At 33.5% G+C, this 7,005-nt stretch overlaps 1 long non-coding RNA gene across 1 annotated transcript; it reads right to left on the bottom strand.

The window, feature by feature from the left end:
• Positions 1 to 1,111: 1,111 nt before the first annotated feature.
• Positions 1,112 to 5,988, bottom strand: LOC134233444 (uncharacterized). Its single transcript, XR_009984994.1, has 2 exons — positions 5,897 to 5,988; positions 1,112 to 1,973 (listed from the first exon to the last, which is right to left on the bottom strand). It is a non-coding gene; the product is annotated as an uncharacterized LOC134233444 (long non-coding RNA).
• Between the last annotated feature and the right edge of the window lie 1,017 nt (positions 5,989 to 7,005).

Raw genomic sequence — 7,005 nt, 5'->3', positions numbered from 1 at the left:
GTTTCTTGAATTGCATCATCAAAATACAACCCAACAGGTAATGGACACCTGTCCAACTCCTCTTGGATATCTACATCCCACCCAACAGGCAATGGACACTTGTCCAATTCTCCTTGGGTTTCCTGAATTGTTTCATCAGAATACCACCCAACAGGTAATGGACATCCGTCCAACTCCTCTTGGATATTTACATCCCACCCAACAGGCAATGGACACTTGTCTAATTTTTGGGTTTCTTGAATCTCCTCATAAAATACAACCCAACAGGTAATGGACACCTGTCCAACTCCTCTTGGATATCTACATCTCACCCAACAGGTAATGGACACTTGTCCAATTCTTCTTGGGTTTCTTGAATTGTTTCATCAGAATACCACCCAACAGGTAATGGACACTTGTCCAACCCCTCTTGGATATCTACATCCCACCCAACAGGCAATGGACACTTGTCTAATTCTTGGGTTTCTTGAATTGCATCATCAATATACAACCCAACAGGTAATGGACACCTGTCCAACTCCTCTTGGATATCTACATCCCACCCAACAGGTAATGGACACTTTTCCAATTCTTCTTGGGTATCTTGAATTGTTTCATCAGAATACTACCCAACAGGTAATTGACACCTGTCCAACTCCTCTTGGATATCTTAATTGTCAAATTTGTCTTGAATATTTATACTCTTGCATTAGATTGCAAATCCAATAAGTATGACATTTACCTTCCCTAGTTGAATTCAAATTTATCTGCATAAGCATACACAAGTCCAAAACATATTTAATACTTTAATTCTAACATTCCACATCTCATTCAGTGTACACTTTACAAATGATAGGAAATATATAAGCATTTTGTGCCTAAACTATTTGGCTTTTAAAGAATTTTATAACCATGTTTGCAAAATTTAAATTTAAATATTGGAACTTGGAGCAAGTCATTACAGGAAGAGCAAGATGCTGAAAACTATATTGATAAATAGATCACAACCTTGATAAAATATTTGCCTTCAGTTGCTAAGATTGTGTTGTATTATATGGAAAATTTCTATAATGACATTTACCTTCCCTAGTTGAATTCAAATTTATCTGCATAAGCATACACAAGTCCAAAACATATTTAATACTTTAATTCTAACATTCCACATCTCATTCAGTGTACACTTTACAAATGATAGGAAATATATAAGCATTTTGTGCCTAAACTATTTGGCTTTTAAAGAATTTTATAACCATGTTTGCAAAATTTAAATTTAAATATTGGAACTTGGAGCAAGTCATTACAGGTAGAGCAAGATGCTGAAAACTATATTGATAAATAGATCACAACCTTGATAAAATATTTGCCTTCAGTTGCTAAGATTGTGTTGTATTATATGGAAAATTTCTATAATCCTGTTTATTACAGATACATGTACAATGCATATTTTCCCTGTAATAATAAAAATACTTCTGAGATGTAAAAGAATGGATTAAATAGTCACCGATGTTAAAAGATATTACATGATCTCATTAATCTGGTTTGGAAATCACAAACTTAGTTTTGAAGCCGATAAAACAGTGTCGCACCCGAAAACTCAGTTACAAGTACATTGAATGAATTCGTTGTATCAAAACTTTAAAATAATTGATGCACTATGTCCAAATCTTTTCGACAAATCGGGATAAAGATATTAAATCAAATCATCACTGTTATAAGTCTTAGAGCTAGAGAAAAGTCATTACATGCCCAAATTTTACATGTAAGACTTTGATCCTATATTTCAATAAATGTCAAAATGGTTTTATTTTTGTTTCTGTTCAATACTTTCTTCTTCAGGGTCTCTCATGGCCTGTACTGTATGATACCTCCACTGACCCTGCTCTTTTATATTGCCATATGTTTATCCAGTATCAGTGGTTATGCTCAGGCAATCTTTGAAATATTCCTCATTTCATGCATCTCCTTCAGTTCTGCCTCTGTCCATTTTATTCATTCTGCAATTAGATAAAGGCATTTCTTTGCCGTATAAAACATGTTTTTCTTGACTACAGCAAGATCACCCTTTATGTTGATCAAACCCAACCAAGAAGTAGAAGTATATTTCTTATTTAGAAATATGTATTGATAAATAAAATGGAAGAAAAACTAAATTCTATCAACTCTTTTTATTTCTTCTATGTCTAAGTAACTGCATCTTCATCCTACCCCCCATCCGCCATAATTTTATCAAAGAGGAATCATCATTCAACACACAAAACGATGTTGTATATTTATTAGACAGTATGTTAGTTTCTGATTGTTAAGAAGGAGATTTTAAAAAGATTTTACACCTATTCCTTGCAAATTTTAGACTTCTAATGTAACACTATCAGTACATTAGGGGTACATAATCTTCAAAAACATCTCTACACTTAATGATAAAGCTTTCACATTAGTATTGTTTTTAGCCCAATGGTTCTGCTAAAGAGGATTTAAAATTGACCCAAACCTTACTAACTGCTTTGAAATTATATAGACAGGGACAGAGACACACTTGACACTCCTTCCCCCCTTCCTGGGGTATGCTTTGCACAAAATTTGATTAAAATTGACTAAGCTGGATAGAAGTTGAAAATATTAACAAGAGGCCCACGGGCCTTATAGGTCACCTGAGTATTGTGTTACAACTTTCAAACAATTAAATTTGGTTCGTGTTTTAAACCGGAGGCCATGGAATTCATAATTTACAATTTTGAAAGAGGCACCATTGCTTATCATAATTATTAACTTAGCATGCTTACTCTATTTACTTAATACCCAGAGGTAGATCAGAGTAACAGAAAGAAAATGCACTTCCACTTTATAACCAGTTGTGCACCTCATCCACTGACCCATGGGCCACATATTTCAAAATTTTGCAAATATAATCATAAAATGGTTGATTAATAGCAAAGGGCAGATTTCAAAGCATTAATTTATTTTCAGACTATGTATCCCCCCCTTTGACCCTGGGGGCATAAAAAACCACTTTGCTAGATGCAACTTTCCTCATCATAAATATATATATATACTTGGATCATTGGCATAAAACCCAGAAGCAAAGGAAAATATTTTCAAAGAATGAATGCATTTTCACTATATAATCAATAGAGCCCCGTCCTAACACAAGAACCCCTGACCCTGGGGCCATAAAATTCACAAATCTGGAAATGGCACACTTGCTCATCACAACTATGTGCTTAGTCAGTTTATTTAATACCCAGGAGCAGAGAAGAAGATTTTCAAAGAAATAATGCATTTTCACTATATAATCTATAGAGCCCCACCCCAGCACTAGAACCCCCGACCCTGGGGCCATAAAATTCACAAATCTGGAAGTGGCACTCTTGCTCATCATAACTATGTGCTTAGTTAGTTTATTTAATACCCAGGAGCAGAGAAAAATATTTTCCCAAAAAATAATGCATTTTCACTATATAATCAATAGAGCCCCGCCCTAACACCAGAACCCCTGACCCTGGGGCCATAAAATTCCAAATTTTGATATAGGCTTTCTTGCACATCATAACAATACACTTAGTTAGTTTATTTAATACCCATGAGCAGAGAAGAAGATTTTCCCAAAAAAAATAATGCATTTTCACTATATAATCAATAGAGCCCCCACCCCTTACACCAGAACCCTGACCCTGGGGGCATAAAATTCACAAATCTGGAAATGGCACTCTTGCTTATCATAACTATGTGCATAGTTAGTTTTTTAATACCCAGGAGCAGAAAGAAGATTTTCAAAGAAATAATGCATTTTCACTATATAATCTATAGAGCCCCGCCCTAACATTAGAACCCCTGACCCTGGGGCCATTAATTTCACAAATCTGGAAGATGCACTCTTGCTCATCATAACTATGTGCTTAGTTAGTTTATTTAATGCCCAGGAGCAGAGAAGAAGATTTTCAAAGAAATAATCCATTTTGAATTCACTATATTATCCAAAACCCCTGACCCTGGGGCCATAAAATTCAAAAATCTGAAAGAGTCACTCTTGCTCATCATAACTATGTGTTTAGTTAGTTTATTTAATACCCAGGAGCAGAGAAGAAGATTTTCAAAGAAATAATGCATTTTCACTATATAATCTATAGAGCCCCGCCCTAGCACTAGAACCCCTGACCCTGGGGCCATGAAGTTCACAATTTTGGTAGAGGACTCAATGCTCATTACATCCATGCCAACAGTTTGCCTGAAGAAGAAGATTTTTAAAGTACTCATTAATTTTAGCTGTTTTTGCCCCACCCCTTAGGCCCCAGGGGGGCGGGGACCATGAAATTCAAAATTTTTGTTCCCCTTCACCCATAGATGCTGTATACCAAATTTGGTTGAAATGGTTCAGTGGTTGCAGAGAAGAAGCTGAAAATGTTCAAATGTTAACACACGACACACTACGGAGGAAAACGGATAGCAATAGGTCACCTGAGTTACTCAGGTGACCTAAAAATTAAAGTCAAACAGATTATGAATAACTTTCAGCACATCAGACATGAAGTAGTGATCCTTAAATAAAATACACCTACAAGATGAAGCTGCTTTATTCATTGAAGTGATATCTAGTATTGTTTCTTTTCCCGAATGCCACCTCTATCAGAACAAAATGTTATACATGTATTAACATAACCTATGACCGTATAGTACCCCAGTATTTACTTTACAATTAGTTAAGTTCTGGAACCAACCCTCAGATGCCCTTAAAACAAGTGATTCAAAACTGGCAAAGGTAAAGGGCATCTGAAGAATTTAAAATAAAATGATAGTACAAACAAGCAAACAGTGTGCATGAAAATGTTGGCAAACACTAGGCCTTTCAACTAATTTTTCAAGTTGCACATATGGTAAAAATCATTGCATAGATAGATTTATAGGTACATGAAATTATCAAAAAAGATAATTACTTATGCATACATTTAATTACATCATTCAAAAGTTTAATTATTTATAATTGACTTTTTCCGATGTTGTGTTTTAAGGATAGGTAACTCAGGTGTGAAAAATGACCAACTTAGTGCCGATTTATGAGTTATCGTTTACAGGAATGACATATAGGCTGCTTCAGCATTGGTATTGTTATGTACACAAAAGGGTTCCTTACATTGTTTTGTACACAAAAGTGTTGACCATGAGAAAGAGAATGCCTTCACTCTACCTGAAATAACAGGGTCAAATAGATGGGGAACAGACTATATTCAATATTTTTAACTCTCTTTGACGATTATTATGAAGAAGAAAATTTCCTGTCGTGTTTTTGTTTTCGCGCTTTTTCGCTTCCTATATAAATATATATATTTTTACAAGTAAATGCAGCAATTGATCATCTTACTTGTGTTACTAAGCACGAAGGGGAACGACCGAGTATAAAAATTTAATTAGGTTAGAACTAAGAAGGAGGGTAGATTTCACTTTTTATTTTAATTAAAACTTTTAATTATATGAAGTGAAATGGTGTCCGCAACTATAAAGTAAATAAGTTTAACATTGGTGCTACATTTTAAAACCACTGGATTCTACTGAGAGCAAAGAAACACTTGGGAAATGCTAAAAACTGCCTTGCGTGTAAACAATTAGATACCCCGAGCCTGCTCTCTACATGTTTCAACAGTGAGTTATCGTTCATAAAACCGACCCCTAGCGGCAGTTGAAAGGCCTACAAACACTAGAAAAAATACTAAGGTACTTTCTCAAACTTAACATGAATACTAAAGAGGTTTTATGTAGCTGTATTGCACATACCAAAAGCTATCCTGCAATTAAAGGTTGATTGCCTAGTAGTTATGTAGTATGTACAAGTTTTTCCCTCTATCTCTTCTAATTTAAGAAGCGAAAATGTCTCTAAAAATCTTATGGTTGGCATGAAGTATTCCTGTTCATTTTACTGATTACTTACAATTGTCCTATTTCTGAGGATCATCTTCTGATGAGTGTATTCTCTGCAATGTTCACAACTAAAGTTCCTGTTTGACCTGTAACATATTGAAAATCCTCAATGAACATGATTATGGTTTTAATTTTTGATTACTTTTATTAAAAAAAATCTAAACCAATTTATTGTAAAATAATACTTAGGAAAATATTTATGTAATATCAATGGAAAAAAGGAATCATTATCTCCAGTTATCCTAAAATTACAAGTAAGCATTAATCATATAAATTCACATAAGTAAACCCATTAGCTTTTTGTGCTATTAAATCATAGTCATCGCTGTGCAATAAAGGAAATCAAGTATTAATCCACAGCTTTGTGGCAATAAAGTTACTGTCCCCGAGTAAAAAGTTACAAGCCCAAATATAGAGGCAAAAATTAAAAAGTAACATTGAAAAAAAGTTCATCGTGAAAAAAGTCAGGGTATTAACTACAGATGATTCTTTTTTCGAATTAAAGTTTAATTTAATTTTCGCTAGTAAAATTTAATCATATATAAATTAATGATTTAAAAAAATGAAAAAAAGATTTTAAATGTTCCTTTTCTGGTCATTCACTAGTTCGTCTAATTAAAACGAAGCAAAAATCATTTTGTATCATCTTGAATCATTTAAAGCCATATATGGCGTATGTACAATGATAATTATTAGACTAAAATCATAAGAACTTATTATTTGTATCATTACTTTATATAAACATGATAAAGATAGAAATTTTCCGTAAATTACAAAATCTAAGTCAATTGCGTTATAAAGATATCAAAATTTAATTTGGATTCTCGGAATTTTCTCCGACTTGGAAGAAAATACAAAAGATTTAAATAACACATTACAGAGAAGATAAAATCGTATTATTAGATGAAACGAGGTGTTCTCCGTGCTCCGAATTGTATGAAAAGCTTTAATTCAAATGTATTAACTGTATTTCTTTACTTAATTTTGTATTTTTCAAAAACATATTTTTTGATCAGTTACGCCATATACTAGTATGGCTTTAAAAAAACGCTACATAATTGCATGACACTTATCATTGAGCTGATAGAGTGAATGTATATAATTTAAAAATGAGATATC

This window comes from Saccostrea cucullata, unplaced genomic scaffold, assembly GCF_032062105.1.
Source record: "Saccostrea cucullata isolate Sc308-1 unplaced genomic scaffold, CSIRO_AGI_Scuc_v1 ctg4021, whole genome shotgun sequence".
In the NCBI taxonomy this organism is placed as follows: domain Eukaryota; kingdom Metazoa; phylum Mollusca; class Bivalvia; order Ostreida; family Ostreidae; genus Saccostrea; species Saccostrea cuccullata.
The sequence above is the reverse complement of the archived record's forward strand: the minus strand, read 5'-3'. Positions and strand labels throughout refer to the sequence as shown.